This window comes from Rhinatrema bivittatum, chromosome 9 (genome assembly GCF_901001135.1).
Source record: "Rhinatrema bivittatum chromosome 9, aRhiBiv1.1, whole genome shotgun sequence".
NCBI classification, from domain to species: domain Eukaryota; kingdom Metazoa; phylum Chordata; class Amphibia; order Gymnophiona; family Rhinatrematidae; genus Rhinatrema; species Rhinatrema bivittatum.
In genome coordinates, this window is record NC_042623.1 from 124,080,147 (window position 1) to 124,103,741 (window position 23,595).

At 43.1% G+C, this 23,595-nt stretch overlaps 1 pseudogene; it reads left to right on the forward strand.

Annotated features, from left to right (window-relative positions):
- The first annotated feature begins 475 nt into the window (after positions 1–475).
- LOC115099423 overlaps positions 476–23,595 on the forward strand; it is a 30,477-nt pseudogene continuing 7,357 nt past the window's right edge.

Genomic DNA, 23,595 nt, shown 5'->3' on the forward strand with positions numbered 1-23,595 from the left:
ATTTATATGTTTTTTTTATTTAAATTGTTATTTCAAATATTTGGCATCTAGCAATGAATTATTGTTCCATTAAAGCAAAATGCAGATGATTGTACTGTCAAAGATTTGTATGGGTGTTTTCTATTCTCAGAAGCTTTCATCCTAGCCTTTCTTCTTCAGCTGTATCCCTAAAGGATCAGGCAACTTTATGAGCACATTTATGAGATCAGATACAGAGCTACTACTTTAATTTATATTCTGCATAAAATATTTCTATATGACACAAACAACACATATCTGCTCTGTAAAGTTATCGCAAGGTGAAATCTTTTCCAGCTCATCCTTTATGAGAAATTACCTTGAAGGAGGTAATACTCTTCTTTCTCATAATAGTCTATATCAATTAATGACAGCTTTTTTTCAAAGGCAAATGTGAATACAGCAGGTTTTTAATTGGTATTTTTATTACTTGAACAGGTTCTACAATACTCACTCCAAGAAGCAATCATGAAAAAATGGATACAATTTTCACTTTTTCTCATTTTCATGTTCACTTGTTCTACTGTCTACTGGATGAAGAAGAAGTATTCATTGCCATTCTACAAATACATATACCACCAGTCACCAGTGGAAGTTGTTAATATTGAACCTAATCTTGGTATCTTTTTTGCTGAGACCACCGAGAAGTTGGAACCCTCCACCTTAGCAGTATGTGCTATAGAATCAGCATCTCATAACTATCCTGATCGATCTGTTTATTTGTTTATGAAAGGATTAACCAAAGACATGACAATCTCCAACAATCCCTCCTACAAGGGTATTTCACTGCTGTCATCTTTAAAAAATGTCCACATCCTTCCCTTAAATTTTGAAGAACTTTTTAAAGACACTCCTCTCCTTCCATGGTACCAAAAGGTAACTGAATTTTTTGTCATATTTAATTTAAAATAATAGAATAATGAAAATCTGAAGCATGTTTTTCTTATTTATTTGATGTTTATTTTATTTTAAATTCCTCTAAGGTTTTGTTTACTTTCTTTCCAGCCTTTTTATTTTTGTCTATTTATAATTTGCTTTAAAAATAAAGATGGTCACCTGTAATATCTCATAATTGTAATGCCATCTTTCCGTCAGTACATAATCCCTCACAGCTCTTAATTTATATTTAACTCCTAATTCATAGCACTTTTTGACTGGTCATTTAGCAAATTCTGGTATTTCTAGTGTGCAAATTTCCCATCCCAGCTGATACACAACTCAGATATTTAGTTTGAATCAGGCCTAATAAGTTTAGACAGATAAATACTAGTGTTTATTGAAAGATGTATACAATTCCTGTCCTAGATATGAGGATATTTCAGATGTTTTGGTATTTGGCATTATGTGCAATGAGAAGATTAACATATTATTAGAACAAATAGATGGAAAATGCATCATATAGGTTATTTTGTATCTTTGTCTATTCAATAACCAATGGCAATATTGTTAATGATGGCAGATAAAGACAAAAATGGTCCATCCAGTCTGACAGCAAATTTCTTAGGGTAATAACTGCTACTCTGCGCAGGTTAAGGGTAGTAACCGCTGTTCTGTGTAGATACACCGATGCTGAAACGTTAACTGTAGGTGTAACCGAGGTTACCCTATTTCTTCCATTCTTTAGCCACTACAGAACCTCAGTGATTGTTCCACACCCTTTTGAATTCCATTACTGTTCTTTTCCTTACCACCTCTTCCAGGAGGGCTTTTCATGCATCCACCACCCTTTCCATGAGCAAATATTTCCCAACATTTTTCCTTGGAGTTTCATATCATGACCCCTAGTTTTACAACTTACTTTCCATCATAAGAACATAAGAAATTGCCAAGCTGGGTCAGACCAAGGGTCCATCCAACAGAGGCCAAACCAGGCCACAAGAACCTGGCAATTACCAAATACTAAGAATATCCCATGCTACTGATGCAATTAATAGCAGTGGCTATTCCCTAAGTAAACTTGATTAATAGCCATTAATGGACTTCTCCTCCAAGAACTTATCCAAACCTTATTTGAACCCAGCTACACTAACTGCACTAACAACATCCTCTGGCAACAAATTCCAGAGCTTTATTGTGCGTTGAGTGAAAAAGAATTTTCTCCGATCAATCTGATTATCGAGAACTATTAATTCCTTCTCAGGTATTTGAAAATCTGTATCATAACACCCCTGTCCTTCCTTCATTCCAGGGTATATATATCATTTTCTTGTTCACTTCGATCTCTTGTTCCTCCGATCTCTTTTCATAAGTCTTCCAGTGCAGACCCCACACCATTTTGGTTGCATTTCTCTGGACTGCTTCCATTCTGTCCTTATCTTTTTTGAGATATGGCCTCCAGAACTGAACACAATACTCCAGGCAAGACCTCGCACCTCTTTTTTCCTATTGGTTATGCCTTTCTCTATGCAGCCTTTTAACCTTCTGGCCTTAGCCATCACCTGGTCACATTGCTTTGCTACCTTCAGATCCCTGGACACTATCAGCCTGAGCTGTCTTTCCCAGTCAGTACACATCAGTCTTTCATTCCTCATCACATACACTTCTTGGCATTGAATCCCAGCTACCTAATTTTCAAACACTCCTTAAGCTTTCTTAGATTACTTCTCATTTTCTCACCTCTTTCAGGTGTGTCTGCCTTGTTACAGATCATAGTGTCTTCAAGAAAAACAAATTTTACTTTTGAATCCTTTTGCAGTATCACTCACTTACAAAGATATTGAACAGAAGCAGGCCCAGAACCAATTCTTGAGGAACTTCACTTATCACTCTTCTCTCTTCAGTATAGGTTCCATTTATCACTAATGATTGGCAGTCAGCCAATTTGTAATCCATTCCACCACCTTGGAATCCACTCTACATTTTCTCATTTTATTCATGAGCCTCCTATATGGGACCATATCAAAATCCTTGATGAAATGCAAGTAAAACATATTGAGTGCTCTTCCTTGATCTAATTCTCTAGTCACCCAAAAAAAATCAATCAGATTTGTTTAACAGGATCTTCCTCTGGTATAACCATGTTGCCTCAGATCCAGCAACCCATTGGATTGTAGATTGTTCATTAAATTTCCTTCAGCAGAACCTCCATTAATTTTCATACCATCAAGGTAAGGCTAACTGGCCTTTAATTTCCAGCCTCCTCCCTGCTACCACTTTTGTGAAGTGAGACTACACCTGCCTTTCTCAAACTTGCAGTACCACTCCAGACTCCAAGGATCTATTAAACAGGTTCTTCAGTGGACTCACTAGAACTTCTCTGAGCTCCATTAGAATCTTGGGATGTATCTCATCTGGAACCACTGCCTTGTCAACTTTCAGTTTTGCAAGTTTCACTCAAACTCTCTCTTCTATAAATGGGGCCATATCTACCCCATTCCCATCTCTACTCTTGCCAACCAGCAGTGGTCCTTCTCCAAGGTCTTCTTTAGTGAACACAGAACTGTAGTATTTGTTTAATATTTCTGCTGTTTCCTCATCTTTCTGTACACCTTGCTCTTGTCTTCTTTCAGTTGTACAATGCCACCTCTGGCCTTCCTTTTTTCTCTAACAAATCTGAAAATGCTTTGTCATGTCACCTTTCCTCCTTGGTGATCTTTGCTTCCATTCAAATTTTCGCTAGTCTGATTTGTTTAATCTCCTTCAGCTTCACCAGAGGGAGTGCTGAAAGCTGATCCTTCTAGTGATGGGCATTCATTTGAAATGAATGGGTAAAATGCATCAAATGAGTCCATTTAGTTTCTTTTATGAACCATTTAAATACAAAAATGTTTGCTCATTCTTTTCTTTTTGCCATTCAAATCTATGGTCCGTTCAAGTCTAGAGCTCCTGCTGAGCAAACAGCAGGTACAGGAAGGGTCTAATTAGTAACTATAGCTGCTATTCTTCCTAGCTGCCATGCCTCAGATATACCACCTTGGGGGTCTGGCTGCCATTCTGCATACCTGCCATGCTTCAGATGTACCACCTTGGGGATCTTCCTTTACCCTCTCTAACTCTCAGGCATCTAGATGCCTGGACCTTTCCCAGCAACCCTTTTTAAACCTCCTGAGGACTAAACTGGATCTTTGGGGGCATGACCGTGTTCTATGCTAAAATATGGCCTCATCAGTAGGACACAAGCCCTTGAGAGATCTGATACTCAAGCAGACAATATACATATGCAGACTATAGCAAAACCCACAGTTAGAAGGAAGAAATGAAAGGGCAACAGAAAACTTGCACAGGAGAAAACTTTTGCATGTTCTGGATATGGGAAAGGTTTCAGTAGAGAGAGAGAATAAATGTAACACTCGAAAATCAACAAAAAGGAAGAAAATGTGTTCAGCTTCAGAACATGGGAAAAGCTTTTTAATTAAAGCAAACACTACAAATTACCAGGAAAGCCATGCTAATAAGACCATTGTCATGTTCTGACTGTGACAAAAGTTTCAATTGGAAACAAATTTCAATAGTAACCCAAATGTCAGCCTATAACAAGATCAATTTCAAGTAGGGAATGTTATTGATGACAGATCATACATAAAGTAATACATGATGAAAAAGCGGATTGGCTAAACACTGCACTACGGGTACACATACCACACAGGAACCTTTGTTCAGCAAACAAAGCTCTCTTAACCATTCCCTCAGTCAAGACAGCGAGACTAACCCAGGTAAGAGAAAGGGCATTGTCTTTAGCAGGACCCACACTCTGGAACACAATGCCTTTGGAGATCAGATTACAGAGAGACCCCAAAACATTCAAGAGAAGTCTAAAGACATGGCTTTTTAAACAAGCCTTTTATATAGAGACCAGAGAATAGAAAATACACTTGAATAAACAGAAGAGCACCGGCACACAGCACTATTCTCATAAATGTGCATTACAATATTCAATAAATGTAATAATATAACATAGTAAATGTGATTTTTTTAACCTGTAAAAGTACCTTCTAGGTACACCTAGCCAGAACCCACTTCACTAAACATTTGTATGTATTTTTATGATTTAATGTAACCGAAACTTAATGGCACCTGTTACAATGTACTTTAGTACGCTTACTCCAAACTTACTTATGTGCTTACATGTAAAACGTTGCAATGGTATATAAGTTAGCGATGGTATAGAAAAGGCTTTAAATAAATAAATAAATAAATACATAAATAAATAAATGTTTTGTTCTTAATCTGTCGATTGGCAAGTGCTTCAACAGGAAGACAGACAACTCCCGTGCCACTCTGCCTTGCTGCTATGCCTCTTATCCTACAACTTAGGGGGTATTTTTCCACTTAGCATTGCTGTCACCAGACTTTGCACCTTGAATGTCTTGCTGTCATTCTGATTTGCTGTCATATTCCAGACTCTACACCTTGCATTGTTCTTGCCACTGTGGGGGCTGATTGCACTTCTCATTTTGCCTTAATGTGTTGATTCCACTCTTCTTTCTGCTTTGCCCTTTATTGTTGCCTTCAGGTTTTTCCTGCCACCTTTACTGCTTCATTCCCCCTTTTTAGTGCCTTAGGATATTGATGACATTTTTGGTGGCATTTTGCCTCTCAGTCTGCCTTCCAGAGTTCATGCCAATGTTGTTGGTGCTCTCTTTGAAGCCAAAAGGCCTGATTTTCAAAAGCCTTCAAATACATAAACTGTATAAATACATTTTACTGGTGGTAAGTGGGCTTTTGAAAATTACTATTTTATTTATTTTATTTTATAAATAAAATAAAATAAATAAAATAGTAATTTTCAAAAGCCCACTTACCACCAGTAAAATGTATTTTTAAGTGGAAAACATTCATGCCAATGTTGTTGGTGCTCTCTTTTGAAGCCAAAAGGCCTGATTTTCAAAAGCCTTCAAATACATAAACTGTATAAATACATTTTACTGGTGGTAAGTGGGCTTTTGAAAATTACTACAATATATGCCATTGAATTGCCAATAGGTTTTACCCATAATAAGTACATTTAATGTGGGTAAATAGCTTTTGAAAAACGCTACACTATGTTACATTTACATGCAAAACTCCTTTGAAAATTCACCAGCAAGTGTGTTTTTTTATTCTTGCTCCTTATTTGCTCCTCTTATGGTGCTTTGGAGAACTCCTGCCACTAGAGATGTGAATCGGAACCGGAATCTGATCGGTTCCGGTTCCGATCCAAATCTTAAAATTTTTATCGCCCGGCCCAATTTGGGTTCTGATTATCGGCTGCGCCCGATCCGATAATCAAACCCCCAAACCCCCAAATAAACCAAACCCCCTCCCAAACCCCCAAAAAAGGTTTTAAAATTACCTGGTGGTCCAGCGGGAGCGCGGAGAGCGATCTCCCGCTCTCAGGCCATTGGCTGCGTTAATAAAAATGGCGCCGATGGCCCTTTGCCCTTACCATCTGACAGGGCAAAGGTAGTGCCAGTGCCATTTTGAATATTGGCAATACGGCCTGAGTGCAGGAGATCGTTCCCGGACCCCCGCTGGACCTCCAGGGACTTTTGGCCAGCTTGGGGGGGCCTCCTGACCCCCACAAGACTTGCCAAAAGTCCAGCGGGAATCCAGGAGCGACCACCTGCACTCAGGCTGTATTGCCAGTATTCAAAATGGCGCCGGCGCTACCTTTGCCCTCACTATGTCATAGGGGCTGACGGTCGGCCGACGGTCAGCCCTTGTGACATAGTGAGGGCAAAGGTAGCGCCGGCTGGTGGCTAGCCTGCATTGAGTGGAAGCTGCTGCTACCCTTAACAGAAGTCAGGGTAGTTTGCATGGAGTGGCAGTTACTTTTACCCTTAACAGAAGACATGGGATAGTCTGCATAGAATGGCAGTTGCTACTATACTTAACAGATGGTTTACAGGTAGCTTGCAGGTTGCGGCAGTTGCAACTACCCTTAACGGAGGCTTTGAGGGAAGACTGCATGGAGTAGCAGTTGCTATTACCCTTATCAGAGGACTTAAGGGTAGATAGCATGGAGTGACAGTTGCTACTATACTTAACAGAGGGCTTGGAGGTAGTCTGCATGGAGTAGCAATTGCAACTACCCTTAATAGAGGGCTTGGGAGTAGTCTGCATGGAGCAACAGATTATATTACCTTTAACAGAAAGCTTGGGGTTAGTCTACGTGGAACAGCAGTTGCAACTATCCTTAACAGAGGACTTGAAGGTAGAGTGCATAGAGTGGCCATTGACAGAAGGCTTGGGAGTAGCCTGCACAGAGTGGCAGTTGCTACTACCCTAATAAAAACTTGCTGGGCAGACTAGATATCAATTTTGGTCTTTTTTTAAAAACACTTTATCAAATGAAGAAACAATAATAGTTCAATTCCCATCCTCTAACACCACTTTCCCCTTCCCAACTATCGAACAAAAACCATTGACTGTGGTGACCAGGTAGTCCATGGTTTATTAATTCAATTGTCTCTACTTTATATCAATCATCCAATCTTAAAAAATCAGAAATGTAAAAGCAATAAAGAACCTATTTTCACTCTTTAAGCATTAAATAATAAACTTCTAACTTTAGGGGTCAAAACTAAGATTTACTGATGCCAAATTGTGTTCGGGGGTGGACCCTTGACCTGAGGCAGTGAGAACTGCCTCCTGGTAGGGACCAGGAAGCAACTGCCCCCAGGGAGTGGAGCCCTGGAGGAGACAGAAGCTAGGAAAAGCTTTACCACTGGAAGCCCGAGGTCCTCCCGGGAGGAGTCCGTAGGGACCCGGGCCGCTTGGACTTAGGTGGGCCTCGCAGGGTCTCCTGAGTCCGGCGTGCCCACAGACAGAAGGGGAGCATGGACAGGTTCAAGACTGGAGGTCAGATGTAACAAGGAGGACCAGAAGAGCGTAGGTGATGACAAGGCTAGGAACAGAGCCAGAATCTAGAGACGTGGTCAAACAGGCAGAGGTCAAAGTCCGGGAATCAGTCCGAGGAGTAGTCAGCAAAGTAGAGGTCAGGTTCCGGAGGTCAGACTAGGTTACAGGCAGGCCGAGGTCAGAAGGCAGGCAGCAGGCAAGCAGGTCGAGGAGCAGACTGGAGTCAGAAGGCAGGCAGCAGGCAGGCAGGTCAAGGAACAAGCCAAGGTCAGTACCAGTAAGACAGTCCGGAGGTACTACCTGGGTAGACGAACAGATGAACAGGAACAGAAGGACGCTGGAGTACTAGGAAGCAGGAACAGAACTGGAACAGAAGGAGGCCCCCCAAGCTGGCCAAAAGTTCCTTTTGGGTCCAACGAGGGTCCCGGAGCGAACGCGCGGGGAATCACGTGACGTCGGCGTCACTCTGACGTGACGCCGACGTCACATGCTCCTCGCAAAGGAGTACAGAAATGGCGTCCTGACTCCCCGCTGGATCACCAGGGAGTTTTGGTAAGTCTTGGGGGGGGGGGATTAAGGAGGGTGAGGGGTTTAAATTTCTATTTAGGATCAACAATCACAATTTCCAACGTATTCAACATAGCTATGTTGAATAAGTTGGAAATCCGATCGTTTTCGCCTCATCACTCTTTTAAGTTAAAAAAAAAAAAAAAGTTGCATTTTACATATAAGTTCAAAACGAATGCACACCCCTAATAGGGATGTGCAGACAAAAAGTTTTCGTTGATAAGTTGATAAGTTGAAATTGAGGGTCGATTTCGTTCAATATGGACATATGGAGAATTCCATAAGTTGAAGGTCTGTCCATAAGTTGACCGGTTCCCATTAAAGTCAATGGGGGAAGGATTTCCAGCCTATTTTTGGCTGCCGAATTGGGGTTTTCTTATCAATTGTCATGAAACTTCTGGGGAGCAATCATCACAACAACAAAAGAGCTCCAAGGTACTTAGACTGTGGCAAAGTGGCACCTAAGTGGCATGAATAGCCTAAGGCACTGGAAAGGTGCAAAGGGGTACCAGAAGTGGGCAAGAGTGCTTTAACAGAGGCACAAAGCAGCAGTGAGAATGTAAAAAACACACCACAGCTTCAAAACAGAGCACCGATAGCAGATGCATGAACCATCAAAGGCAGCACCACAGGCAAAGCGGCAAGACAAGTGGCATTGACATCCAACAGCACAAAGAAGGGGGAACATAGCAAGAAGATAGACTAGCACCAACACACTGAGGAACCATGAGAGTGGCAAGAACACCACAAGGAGTTAAGTGAGTCATCTGGTGTATGGCAGCAAAGCAGAGTGGCAGAAAGCTGATAGGGGCAAGACAGGCTGGCAGAGTGGAGGTAGTCTGGTCTGGTCCCTGTGGTTTTGATAGGGGAAAGACAGGCTGGCCCAGGAGAGAGTTCCCTTTCCTTTGTGCAGGGAAGGACTCCCTGGAACGGGTCCACCCCTAGAGTTGGGTGTACCTGGTGTTTATATTGTCTTCCAGTGAATATCGTTGGCGTCTAGTGAATTCCGTTGGCTTCTAGTGAATTCCGACTGTACTTACACACTTCAGCTGATGACAAAGGAAATTGAAGAAGATCTCTCAGAAATAAGAATACTGCTACTCCAGTCATCCAGGCCTGGATGAACAGCCACATCATTCGAGGACAGAGGTCAATCCCAGCTAGGGACACAAGGCCTGGATGAACAGGCACAGCAATTGAGTTAAAACACCAGTAGGAACACAAGGCCTGGATGAACAGGCACATCATTCGAGGACAGAGGTCAATCCCAGCTAGGGACACAAGGCCTGGATGAACAGGCACAGCAATTGAGTTAAAACACTTGTGGGAACACAAGGCCTGGATGAACAGGCACAGCAATTGAGTTAAAACACTTGTGGAACACAAGGCCTGGATGGAACAGGCACATCATTCGAGGACAGAGGTCAATCCCAGCTAGGGACACAAGGCCTGGATGAACAGGCACAGCAATTGAGTTAAAACACTTGTGGGAACACAAGGCCTGGATAAACACGGATACTCGGATAGTAATTTTTTTTTTTAATGTATTTATATTCTTATTTTAAAACGTTTCTAGCGGGGGTCACGTGATGCGGTGCAGCTAAGCAGACGTGTCTGCAGAGGCTCTGTGCTCTGATCTCCCGAGTCGGCAACAAAAGTGGGTACCCGAGGATCACAAAACCTTCCAAACCTTCAGGTATCATTCGTCTCATGTCCATAGACAAATTCATGCTGAGATCGCCCGGTGCAATGCCCGTCAAGGGAACAAAAAAAGACAAAGAAAAAAACGGGCGGTACGAGCTCTAAAATGGTGGACGCGGCCGCTCACACGAGTCCCCAGGCGGCGAACGCGACTATAAATTCAAAGGAGGACTTAACTATCAGTGTTACCAACGCTGTCGTCTTGGCGTTAGACTCCCGGTTCACAGAATTAGCGTCCCAATTTCAAGAAGTTAAGGCGGCGCTCACCGAATTACATCCGAGGCTGGACCACGTGGAAAACCGGGTCTCCACACTAGAAGATGAGCGTGCCGAGCTTACCACTAAAATATTGCACCTGGAGAAACTGACAGGAACTCAAGCAGAGAAATTAGACGATCTGGAAAACAGAGCGAGACGGAATAATATCAGACTAGCGGGTTTCCCCGAAACTGTGAGTGAACAAGATCTTGAACCGTTTTTGACAAAATGGCTCCTCGATACGCTGGAATTGCAAGATTTGCCTGAGCCTTTGCACATTGAGCGGGCCCATCGTTTAGGGCGGAAAAGAAATGGGGACCCCAGACCCCGCTTAATAATTGCTAAAATCATGAGCTGGGCGCATAAACAAAAAATAATGCAGGCTTACAGGAAGAAGCAAAAAGTTCTGTACCAAAACACTGAGATAAAAATATTTCAAGACTTCTCAGCTCAGCTAGTACAGAAACGGAAACTCTTCAGCCCACTATGCACTGAACTCTATAAAACTAACGTGAGATTTCAATTACTATACCCGGCTATACTGAAAATCCGATATGAGGGGAAAGATCACCAATTTACGGAAGTGGAACTGGCCAAACAATTTATGGTGGGCCTATCTAAAGATTGATCTGTTTTGCTTTCTTTTTGTCCTGGTTGATCCTCGGAAGGGACATTATGCAGGATGGTCTCTATGTGCCCCAACATTGGACTAGTGGCGTGAAAATTGGATCGTAGGTTAACGGGTCATATCCCAGTTTATGATGGGCAACTTATTCCTGAAACGGGTTCTAAAGTATTGCCAACACTGGATTTGAGAGGAATGGCTGGACTTCAGTTTCTTTTAGCCTTTGCGGAGCCTCACGTGGTTTTACTGCCCTCCAACTGCGCACGGTCTCAGCAAAGAATATTTTTGTTGTCATGCCTGGACATTTTCTTTCTGTTCTTCTTCGTTCTCAAGCACAAGTCCTGTCGTGGGTTTTTTGCTCCTAGGGTCTTTTCCTTTTCTTTGTTTTTTAACAGTCAGACTGGCTGGATTGTAAGCATTTTATTTATCTTCCAGATGTTGCAAGGGATATGTCTTTTATGTGTTACTGACCATAATCTTTATTTGGTAATTTATGAACCTACCTTTGGTTACAGACATATTTAATTTTTCTCTAAAAGGAACCTCTCGGGGCTATAAGGTTTGCCTTACCATGTTTGCCTGAATGATCTGTCTGGGATCGCTGACCTACGCAGGAGATGGATAGCCACGCCAAGCTTTAAAATCTTTCCATGTTTGAGAGGTTTGGGGAAAGCACGGGACTGTTTTGTCTATACAGTTGTTATTGTTGAAATTTGTTGCTGATTTGGGAGGGGGGAGCACATCGCATCATTAGCGTGCTCTCATATCTTCCTCGAGTAGAGGGAAATGTTGTTAACTTTAATGGGGAGGGGGGGTTGGGGACTCAAGGGATAATCTGTGGGGTATTTCTCTTATTCTCTCTTGCAGGGTACAGTGGAGTGAAGCGTGCTACCACTTGTCAGTCTGATAGCACATATCGGGTGGGACGTTCTTTTCTACAGGTACTAGTTATACTACACGTCACGAATCTGCAGACTTAGGCTGGGGAGCCTGCAGGTCTTCATTTCCAATGATTGGGCACAGCTAAGTAAAACTTGGCCAAATCTCATAATTCTTTGAGATTAGCAAGTTTAAATGTCAATGGCCTGGGCAGTCCCATAAAGCGATCGAAGGTGCTCCTTTCTAAAAAGAGCTAAAGTACATATTGTCTGTTTACAGGAAACTCATCTCACAGCCTCCGAAAGTAGGAAATTACAAAAAGATTGGGTGGGAGCTACCTTCTACTCACCTGCTGTAGGGAAAAAAGCGGGTGTAGCGGTGCTTGTGCATAGGAATGTTTCGTTTCAAATACTCTCTGAGATATCGGATCCTGAGGGCAGATACATTATTCTTATAGGTAAAATAAATGGAAAGGAGATCACCATTTGTAACGTTTATGGACCAAATACACCTGACAAAAAGTTTTTTCCCTCCCTTACAAATATGCTCATTACTCATGGAAAAGGAGGTGTATTCATAATGGGAGATTTTAATAGTGTCCATGATCCGGTATTGGACCGTTCTGTCCCTCCAATCAAAATAGCTCAGAAACTCCAAAAACGAGAGCATTAGTCAGCTTTGTCAAGATTTACGGCTCTTAGATTATTGGAGAACTCTTAATAGTGATGCGCGTGATTACACACATGTTTCCAAAGCACATGGCACTCTTTCAAGGATAGATTACATTTTGGGTTCTGCACATATCTTTCATCGGATTTCAGCTGCAGAGATAGGTTCTATGGGAGTCTCTGACCATGCGCTCATTTGGGTAGATTTCCAATTGGACAATCAGTTACCGCCACATTCTTGGTGGAGGTTTCCAGCCTACCTGAAAGAAGATATACCTTTTCAACAATTCTTGCGCACTAAATGGGAACAATTCCAAATCACTAATGCACAACATACGTCAGATATGAATTTATTTTGGGAAACTGGGAAGATGGTCATGAGGGGCGAAATAATATCGTATGTGCGCAGCAGGAATAAACTCATTCATGAGAAAATTATCTCTCTGGAAGGGGAACTCAAAAGGGCCAAAACTGAAATAATACGTAATCCTACCCCGGCCAATTTTGCCCAATATTCTGCTACATTGAGTTCTTTACAATCCTATTTACATCAGAAATCCTTAAAAGCATTTCATTATAAGGAACATACATATTTCCGGTTTGGGAACAAATCGGTTAGGCTGTTGGCCAAATTGGTGAAACTCAGACAAAGTAAAACTTACATAGATAAGTTAAAGACGTCTCAGGGGACTTGGGCGGTTAAAGGGAATGACATATGTGAGGTTTTAAAGGGTTTTTACGAGAATTTGTATACGGAAGATCGGCAGGGAGGGAGTGTAGAGGAAAACTTTTTTTTTCAGTCTCTCCATCTCCCCCAAATAACCTCAATACAATTGGATTCCCTTAACTCTCCTATTTCGGAACTGGAAATTCAGAGGCTATTAAAGCTTGTAAACCCGGAAAAGCGCCAGGGCCGGATGGCTTTACATATGACTATTACAAAATCCTGGGGGAAAAAATTACTGAGAATCTTAGCTTATTCTATCGAGGAGCTTTAGATAAAAAACAATTTCCTTCCCGGTTCAATCAAGCATATATTACCATCTTACCTAAACTGGGAAAAGATCTTACCCAACCAGCGTCATATAGACCAATTTCATTGTTGAATTGTGATCTCAAAATACTCGCAAATGTGCTGGCAAAGAGACTGAATGCGATACTTCCCTCCCTGATTTCACCGCATCAGGTGGGCTTTGTGAAGGGAAGATCGGCTAGTTCATACATTGCAAAATTGGTTACTGCTATTTCTTATAGTCAAAAACACAAGATACCATCTATGGCAGTGAGCTTTGACTCTGAGAAAGCTTTTGACCGCGTTTCCTGGGATTATATGTTTTCAGTATTAGGGAGATATGGGTTGAACGGAAGTTTTTATTCATATATTACCCTTTTATATCAATCCCCATCATCTCACATTCTGGCAAATGGACATGCCTCTTTGGCCTTTGAACCTAAACGAGGTGTGCGACAGGGTGCCCGCTGTCCCCTCTATTATATATCATGGCTATAGACCCTTTGTTACGTCATATTTATGATGATAGCTCCATTAGTGGGCTTACACATAGTGGTTTGACATTTAAGGTGGCAGCGTTTGCGGACGATATTCTCATATATCTGACAGATCCGCAACGGTCCTTAACGAGAGTTCTTGAATTACAAAAATGGTATGGGATGTTCTCTGGCCTAAAAGTTAATGTGGACAAATCGGAGGCTTTGGAAATCTATGGCGATTTGAGAACTACATGGGGTCCGTCGTTCCCCCTTAAATGGGCTCATAAACAGATTAAGTATTTGGGAGTCTTCATACCCAGTTTAATTACAACAGTTTATGACGTTAACGTGCAGCCCTTATTACAAAAAATGGAAAAACGAATGGCTAATTGGACCTCATTACCTTTGTCTCTAACGGGACGGATTCATTTATTTAAGATGATGGAACTACCCAAATGGTTATACCTCTTTCAAATGCTTCCAATCTGGTTAAAACATAAGGATTTGTGTTCCATATATAAATTTTTGAGACAATTTTTGTGGCGGGGAAAGAGGTCCAGATTGGCCCTGAGCTATTTACAAATCAGAGCAGGAAATGGGGGAATGTCATGTCCAAATTTTAGAGATTATAATTTAGTCAGTATGATGAGACATATTCGGGATTGGATACTAGGTACTTTTTTTTTCGCCGTCTACCTTTATTCGTAGTTGGCTCAATAATTATTCTTTAGCATCCCTTTTACAGCTAAAGTGGAGCCAACTTCCATACGCTTGTAGGGGTTACCTGATACTTCAATCCAGTAGACAAGCCTGGATCTACTATTGTAAAAAATTGGGGATCTCACTGAGCCTCTTTCTCTCCTTATGGAAATATGTGATAACCCCCAGTTTCCACCAGGTATAGGACAAACGGTATTTCATAATTGGGCACAGAAAGGGTTGGTACGGATAGCACAACTGTTTTCGCCTACAAATGACACGATGTATAGTTTTTCTGAACTCCAAGATCAATTCTATATTCCCAAAGAAGACTTTTATGCGTATCTTCAGGTGCGACACTATGTCTCTCAAGTACAATGGCCTAACATTCTATAGGTCAGAGGAGTTGCTTAGTAGCCATGTTTTGTATTAGGCCACAGATTAAATTCCTGTTCAATGTTTTCTACAATGTTACATGCACATTTGAACATCAATGCGTATGACAGGATATTGAGTAAATGGGCTAAATACCCAACTATTCATTAACACTTAGTACAATCAAGCACTATTTTTTACAATGTGGTAAGGTCACGGAAAATGCAAATTTGAGAGAGTTACACTTTAAATTTATATGGCAATTATATTGTACAAGTTCCGTAGCTTTTCAATTAGGGATAGCATCTTCTCCTCTCTGTCTGAAGTGTAAGGATGGGGAGGGGCACTACCTGCATAGCTTCTGGGAATGCTCCAAAATTAAGCAGTTGTGGCTAGAGGTTCAAAAATATTGTTCTCAGATATGTGACTGTTTATTACTCTTGACCCACTGTTATGGATGTTCGGCTTGTTTACTGATACTCAATCTCAGCTGACTTTAACACAGAAACTCTTCATTCGTAAGGCTGGTCTTATTGCTAAACATGTGATTGTTCACCATTGGATATCCTCAGATCCACCTACTATTGTCCATTGGCATAGGAAACTTTTACAAATTGCTACGTTTGAACATATGACGGCCAAAACCTCGAGCATCTTGAAACAACGGCCACTGTTGCTGTGTGGCAAACTTACCTGCAAAATCAACCTGTACAATTGGTCCAACATATTCCCAGAGTGGATCCGGACTCAGGTTTAGAAGGGCATGGTTTTTAACGGCTTTATACCCACTGCCTGGAGTTATCCTTCTTCACTTCCAATGTGGACACTGAAAGATTACTTGTTCCCCCATGTGCAACTGCATTAATAGATTATCATACCACTGCTCCATTGCTATTGCTTTACTGGTTTCATGTGCTACTGCCTCAAAGCTTTAATGTTGTACTCTATTGTTCCATTTATCATTATTAAGGTATCATTCTTACGGTATTAAACTAGTTACCACCAAAGACACGTTTGAGAGAATAAGAAGAAGTCGATGTTAGTTAGTTAGTTCGAAAGAGGGTGGGGGGGGGGGAGGGAGGGGTTAGTTAGGGAAGAAATTGGGAGAAAAAAGTATATTTGACATATACGGACAATGTGACAATTAAGTTCTTCTGTTGTTTTTTCTTTATTCAAAGGACGACATCATCTGTTGCATGTTCATATCATCTTCCCGTAATGTTCCGCCTGTATTTTCTCTATTTACTGTCAGAAATATTGTATTGGATTTATGTCATGTTGTGTATTGGCTGGCTTTCTAAAAACCCAATAAAAACATATAATACAAAAAAAAAACGTTTCTAGCACTTCATACTTGATTACACTCAGGTACTGTAGGTATTTCCCTATCCCCAGAGGAACACAAGGCCTGGATGAACAGGCACAGCAATTGAGTTAAAACACTTGTGGGAACACAAGGCCTGGATGAAGAGGCACATCATTCGAGGACAGAGGTCAATCCCAGCTAGGGACACAAGGCCTGGATGAACAGGCACAGCAATGGAGTTAAAACACCAGTTGGAGGAACACAAGGCCTGGAAGAACAGGCACATCATTCGAGGACAGAGGTAAATCCCAGCTAGGGACACAAGGCCTGGATGAACAGGCACAGCAATTGAGTTAAAACACTTGTGGGAACACAAGGCCTGGATGAACAGGCACAGCAATTGAGTTAAAACACTTGTGGGAACAGAAGGCCTGGAAGAACAGGCACATCATTCGAGGACAGAGGTAAATCCCAGCTAGGGACACAAGGCCTGGATGAACAGGCACAGCAATTGAGTTAAACCATTTGTGGGAACACAAGGCCTGGATAAACACGGATACTCGGATAGTAATTTTTTTTTTAATGTATTTATATTCTTATTTTAAAACGTTTCTAGCACTTCATACTTGATTACACTCAGGTACTGTAGGTATTTCCCTATCCCCAGAGGAACACAAGGCCTGGATGAACAGGCACAGCAACTGAGTTAAAACACTTGTGGGAACACAAGGCCTGGATGAACAGGCACATCATTCGAGGACAGAGGTCAATCCCAGCTAGGGACACAAGGCCTGGATGAACAGGCACAGCAATGGAGTTAAAACACCAGTCGGAGGAACACAAGGCCTGGATGAACAGGCACATGATTCGAGGACAGAGGTAAATCTCAGCTAGGGACACAAGGCCTGGATGAACAGGCACAGCAATTGAGTTAAACCACTTGTGGGAACACAAGGCCTGGATAAACACGGATACTCGGATAGTAATTTTTTTTTTTAATGTATTTATATTCTTATTTTAAAACGTTTCTAGCACTTCATACTTGATTACACTCAGGTACTGTAGGTATTTCCCTATCCCCAGAGGAACACAAGGCCTGGATGAACAGGCACAGCAACTGAGTTAAAACACTTGTGGGAACACAAGGCCTGGATGAACAGGCACAGCAGTCAAGGACAGAGGTCAATCCCAGCTAGGGACACAAGGCCTGGATGAACAGGCACAGCAATTGAGTTAAAACACTTGTGGGAACACAAGGCCTGGATGAACAGGCACAGCAGTCGAGAACAGAGGTCAATCCCACCTAGGGACACAAGGCCTGGATGAACAGGCACAGCAATTGAGTTAAAACACTTGTGGGAACACAAGGCCTGGATGAACAGGCACATCATTCGAGGACAGAGGTCAATCCCAGCTAGGGACACAAGGCCTGGATGAACAGGCACAGCAATGGAGTTAAAACACCAGTCGGAGGAACACAAGGCCTGGATGAACAGGCACATGATTCGAGGACAGAGGTAAATCCCAGCTAGGGACACAAGGCCTGGATGAACAGGCACAGCAATTGAGTTAAAACACTTGTGGGAACACAAGGCCTGGATGGAACAGGCACATCATTCGAGGACAGAGGTCAATCCCAGCTAGGGACACAAGGCCTGGATGAACAGGCACAGCAATTGAGTTAAAACACTTGTGGGAACACAAGGCCTGGATGAACAGGCACAGCAGTCGAGGACAGAGGTCAATCCCAGCTAGGGACACAAGGCCTGGATGAACAGGCACAGCAGTCGAGGACAGAGGTCAATCCCACCTAGGGACACAAGGCCTGGATGAACAGGCACAGCAATTGAGTTAAAACACTTGTGGGAACACAAGGCCTGGATGAACAGGCACATCATTCGAGGACAGAGGTCAATCCCAGCTAGGGACACAAGGCCTGGATGAACAGGCACAGCAATTGAGTTAAAACACTTGTGGGAACACAAGGCCTGGATGAACACGGATAGTCGGATAGTAATTTTTTTTTTTAATGTATTTATATTCTTATTTTAAAACGTTTCTAGCACTTCATACTTGATTACACTCAGGTACTGTAGGTATTTCCCTATCCCCAGAGGAACACAAGGCCTGGATGAACAGGCACAGCAATTGAGTTAAAACACTTGTGGGAACACAAGGCCTGGATGAACAGGCACATCATTCGAGGACAGAGGTCAATCCCAGCTAGGGACACAAGGCCTGGATGAACAGGCACAGCAATTGAGTTAAAACACTTGTGGGAACACAAGGCCTGGATGAACAGGCACATCATTCGAGGACAGAGGTCAATCCCAGCTAGGGACACAAGGCCTGGATGAACAGGCACAGCAATTGAGTTAAAACACTTGTGGGAACACAAGGCCTGGATGAACAGGCGCAGCAATGGAGGTCAAACACCGGTAGGAACACAAGGCCTGCACAGTAGATGGTCAGGCACAGCGATTCATGTCAGGAACATGTGCTGCAGTTTATTATCTGGAGCATAGGAGGCAATTAGAGCTGCTGCAAGGCTTTGAATAGCTTTCATTCGTCTTGCCATTCACAGGGAAAATTTGGAAAGCCAAGCAAAGGCAGGTTTACTTTCAAAAACACTAGCATTTCCATCAACTCTGGTGCCAGCCTTGAGCGGTGAGGGCTCATGATATCCCCTGTCATTGAAAAGACACGTTCACTGGGCACACTGGTTGGTGGACATGACAGATATCGTTCAGCCACTTTGGCTAGGTGTGGCCAGACAGTGGACTTGTGTGCCCAATATGCCAGCGGATCTGTCTGCATGTTCTCTATCGGCTCTGAGAGATACCGTGTCACTGACAGCTGTGCTGCTGTCTCCTCCTGTGCTTGGGAGGCCTCAGAGTCACTCAATCCAGCTACTTTCTCTCTCGCCCGTTGCACAACTGATGAATCTTTATGGGCAACATGCCTTGGGCATTCTGACGTGGAGGAGGAGGTACTACCTGTCACTGACACAGGGCTACTCCTGCCTGGGCTAGCAGCACAACTCTGTGACATGCCGGCTGTTTCCACCTCTGCTTCAAGCCTAATCTGACTCTGTTTCTGCCTATAGCACTCCTGTTCACGGACCTTACCTAACAGCAGATCCTTCACATATGACAGACAATTGGTCTGTAGAGCGAGTTTACCTTTCACACGGGGATCACAGACAGAGGCGAGGATGTATGTGCTGTCCTCTGTTAAAGGCCTTAATCTGTCTTTCACCTGCTGCTGCAAAAAATCCAGACACTGCAGCACCTCAGCAGTCATTCCCTCTTGCTGTTTAAAGGCCTCCAAATGGTCATCCAGGAATTTAACTATAGGGATGATGTCAGCCAAGGTGGCACTTCTGGAACTCAGCTCCTCCGTGACATCCTTGAAGGGCTGCAGGATTTTTACCAGCTGACTCATGACTAACCAATCGCGATGCCCTAGGGGATTCTGCACACCTATGTCCATTCTACCAGAAAGTTCATGAAGGGGTGTCTGCAGCTCCAGTAACCTCTCTAGCATCATAAAGGTGGAATTCCACCGGGTGGCAATGTCTTGAATGAGACGCTTCTGAGGCATATTCAAATCAGTCTGCTTTTGTCGGAGAACCTGCCCCGCCTTGACACTTCTGTGGAAGTATGCTGCTATGTTCCTGCACTTCTGTATTAACCTACGCAGGTATTCATTCTCCTTGTCATTGGACTCCAAGCCCAGAGCTCACTTCACTACCAGATGCAGAGTGTGTGCAAAACATCGGATGTTCTTAAACCGCCCATCGCTTATTGCCTTAACCATGTTTGCACCGTTGTCTGTGACAAAAAACCCTGCCCGCGTTTTCCTGTCTTGCTGGTGCAGTTGCCAGCCCTCCAGCATCTTTCTGATGCATGCTAGAATATTGGCAGCGGTATGGGCCTGGTCCACCAGGTGGGTGTGCAGTAAAGCCCACCTCCACCCTGACGCTTCTTCAGTAATAGAGCTGCTGGCTGCCCCTGCCTCTGCCATGTCCCACCAGTGTGCTATCAGAGAGAGGTAAGAGTGTGCAGCATTCATGGCGGTCCAGATATCGCAGGTGAAATGCACTCTTCCGTCTGCCTTAGCTAGCAGTGCTTGCAAGCGACTGCGACACTGCTTGTACAGGCTGGGGATGACCTTTCTACTAAATGTGGTTCTGGAGGGGACTTTGTAATTTGGAAGTACAACCTTCAAAAAACGCTTGAAACCCACATTCTCCACTAACTGCAAGGGCTGTTCATCAAGGGCAATCATTTCCCCAATGCTCCTGGTTACAACTTTTGAGGCTGCCTGCCTCCTACCCCGGGATAGTGTTACCGCACTCCACCCCATTTCCTCCATGGTGGATTGTCGCTTCTGCCACATGTCACTGGATTGCTGGCCTGCCGCCTGACTGCTAGAAGGGTATGAGGGAGTGGGCTGACTCTGCTTTCCTACCACTGCACACTGCTTGAAAGGGGTCCCCCGACTGAAACTGCCACCATCCCCAGATGGCAGTAATCTTGTTGGGTGTTGCCTCTTAATATGATGGTTCATGCCAAAATTTGATAGATGTCCCATTTGCTTGCCTCTGCTAATATCCCTGGCACAGTAATTATACCAAGCATAACGCGGGTCTTCTGTCGCTTTAAAATGTTTCCAGATCGGAGATTTCTTTTCTGATCCTCCTCTCTTTACCACCTTGGGGGTGGATGCTGGCACTGGAGTTGAGGTACTAGTGGGTGGTGCACCCTGAGAAGCAATGCCAGCGGGGGCACCAGTCGTCACCCTCTGTCTCCCTTCTGACACCTCTTCCTCCTCCTTGAAATCACTGTAATCTCTCACCTGCTGCACAGTTCTGGAGGTGGAGGCTAAGACAGGACTAACTGATTCTACAGAAGATTCGTCAGCTACTACTTCTTCAGTTTCTAATGAGAATCCCACCCAAGAAGATTCTTCTTCTGAATCAGAAGCTAACAGTGCCAGCGCTCCCTTGTGACCGCTAAGTCTTATTTGAGACTTCTGTCCCCCGGCTGCTCTTGGGTGTCTAAATTTTGTCGGGCTTGACTCTGCCTCCCTTCCCTCTCCTCCAAAACTACAGGGCCAGAAACACGTGGTGGCGATGGCAAAGTATCATGGGCCGATTTCGGTTTTTTTTGCCATGTGAACTGCCATCCCCTACAAAGAGTTTAGATTGCGGACAGTTGCCTTTTTAGCTGTACTGGTGGTGTTGCACTTGTGTCTTTGCGGTGCCTCCGCTGCCAGTCCCAATAAGTCGATTGCATCTCTCTTTCCCTGACATTATGGATGATTTATGTGGTAACACTGCCACTGTCCCACAATAATAATGTTCAGTCTGTTTAAAATTCCCAAATGAACCAGACCCACTCAAGAACAATGTTCAATCTGTTTAAATACCAAAATGAACAGACTCACTCAATAACAATGTTCTTAAGTCTGTGTTAAAAATACCAAAAATGAACAGACTCACTCAAGAACAATGTTCAGTCTGTTTAAAATTCCCAAATGAACAGACTCACTCAATAACAATGTTCTTAAGTCTGTTTAAAATACCCTAAATGAACAGGACTCACTCAATAACAATGTTCTTAGTCTGTTTTAAAAATACTTAAAATGAACAGACTCACTCAAGAACAATGTTCAGTCTGTTTAAAATCCCAAATGAACAGGACCCACTCAAGAACAATGTTAGGTCTGTTTAAAATACCAAAATGAACAGACCCACTCAAGAACAATGTTCACTGTCTGTTTAAAATACCAAAATAACAGACCCACTCAAGAACAATGTTCACTGTCTGTTTAAAATACCAAAATGAACAGACTCACTCAAGAGACAATGTTCAGTCTGATTAAAATACCAAAATGAACAGACCCACTCAATAACAATGTCTTAAGTCTGTTTAAAAATACCAAAATGAACAGACTCACTCAAGAACAATGTTCAGTCTGTTTAAAAATACCAAAATGAACAGACTCACTCAAGAACAATGTTCAGTCTGTTAAAATACCAAAATGAACAGACCCACTCAAGAACAATGTTCACTATCTGTTTAAAATACCAACATGAACAGACCCACTCAAGAACAATGTTCAGTCTGTTTAAAATACCAAAATGAACAGACTCACTCAATAACAATGTTCAGTCTGTTTAAAAATACCAAAATGAACAGACCCACTGAAGGACAATGTTCAGTCTGTTTTAAAATGCCCACTGCCTCACTGGCAGTGCACTCAATGTGTGTGTGTGTGTGTGTGTGTGTGTGTGCAGTGCACACAGAAATAGCTTCCTTTTAAGCAGATAAGAGGCAGAGTACTGCGGCCCAGGCACTTCCCAGCACAGACCCACTCAAGGACAATGCGTTGAGTTTGTTTGAAAATACCAAGATGAACAGACTCACTCTCAATAACAATGTTGTTAAGTCTGTTTAAAATTCCCAAATGAACATACCCACTCAAGGACAATGTTCAGTCTGTTTAAAATGCCCACTGCATGACAGGACTAAGTAATTGGAATTTAATAAAGCAGGATTTTTTTTTCACTCCAGAAACATGGATGACATTGAAAATATTAATAGCTCTCTCCAAGCCAGCCCAACACCCTCAATGGTAAATAGAATACTTGGTCACTGCTAGCTGACTAGACCACTACACTGCTTGAAAGAAAGAGGAATAGGAATACTAGTGACTGTAGCTGACCCTGCCACTAATGCAAGACCAGGAATATTTTTCTTTCCTTTCCTAGCCTAACACAGAATCTGTTCTGTGTTGTCTATCAAATCTGGTTCTGGTTCTGCTTCTGGTTCTATTTCTGCTTGCCTGCCTGCCTGAGCCTGCCACCCAGCCCACCACCTCCCACAGAATCGCTGGAAAATGTGCGTGAGTCCTCGTGCCGCTGCTTATATAGTGCTGGCTCGTGAGTAAAATCCTCAGAGAGCACTGAATGACAGCGCGATTCACTGCATTCAGTGCCACTCTGAAACGTGAACGCAGATTTGCTGCATTACGGTATCCATGCCGACCTGTCCGACCCTTTCCTGTGAGTCACTGCGACTCACAGGAAAGGGTCAGACAGGTTGGCATGGTTAGCGCAGGGGCGCCACCATTTTGTGCTAATCCGGGGCTCCGAGCTCGCAGCTAATGGCGGCGAGAAAAGCGCGCCTCGCGGTTCAACGTATTCAACGTAGCTATGTTGA